The sequence below is a fragment of the Galeopterus variegatus genome, unplaced genomic scaffold (assembly GCF_000696425.1).
Source record: "Galeopterus variegatus unplaced genomic scaffold, G_variegatus-3.0.2 Scaffold13792, whole genome shotgun sequence".
In the NCBI taxonomy this organism is placed as follows: domain Eukaryota; kingdom Metazoa; phylum Chordata; class Mammalia; order Dermoptera; family Cynocephalidae; genus Galeopterus; species Galeopterus variegatus.
In genome coordinates, this window is record NW_007739903.1 from 7643 (window position 1) to 8464 (window position 822).

Genomic DNA, 822 nt, shown 5'->3' on the forward strand with positions numbered 1-822 from the left:
CAGTGAGCTTACACAGGTGGTCAAAATCCAAAGCCAAATCAAGAGCTTTAGATGACAAAAGAGCATGGAAATCACTGTAGAGAAAACTACGGCAACTGAATAGCTACAAACTCTGGATTCACTCTAGGAGGTGAAAACTGCTGCCTTTTCGGACATGCCAACTCTGATTTTTCTCCTTTTCTTTGAAGAAAGAAAAGGCTTTATTGTGAAGTCAACCAGCAAGGAGACAGGAGGCAAGGCTCAAATCTCTCTCCTGTATCCAGGGGCTGTGGTAGGATTTAAGGGGTTAGTAAGGGGCAAAGAACTGGGTAAAGTTGATTGGCTAGCTGATAACCCTGATTTTAAAAGAAAAAAAATATCCTTCCAGTGACTCTTGTCTGTGTTCCTCCCAACAGGAAAATTCTCGTTTGTGATATGCCTAATGACAATTGTGCAGCTATTCAGGCAAGTTCAGTAATTTGGATGGTCACAAAGACTCACAGGTTAAGATTTTGACTGTGAATCAAAAAGAAGGATAATTCTCAGCGTACTGTGCTCGGAGATTATCACAAAGGGAAGTGCAGGAAAGCTCTACTGAGCAAAGAAGGTGAACCTTCCCTGCTGAGATTTGTAGAATGATTTGAAAATGAGATGAGATCATGTATTTGAAGCATGTGTCACATAGTAGGTGGGTATTTGAAACGCTGGAGCATTTCCAACCAAATCTGACCTTCTCAGAATCTCCTCCCAGAAATGAAGGCTTCTGTTGTCATATATACCATAATGGTTGCTTTTAGTGGAGCACACACAATGTGACGGTTTATGGGACAGAGTACAAGTGCT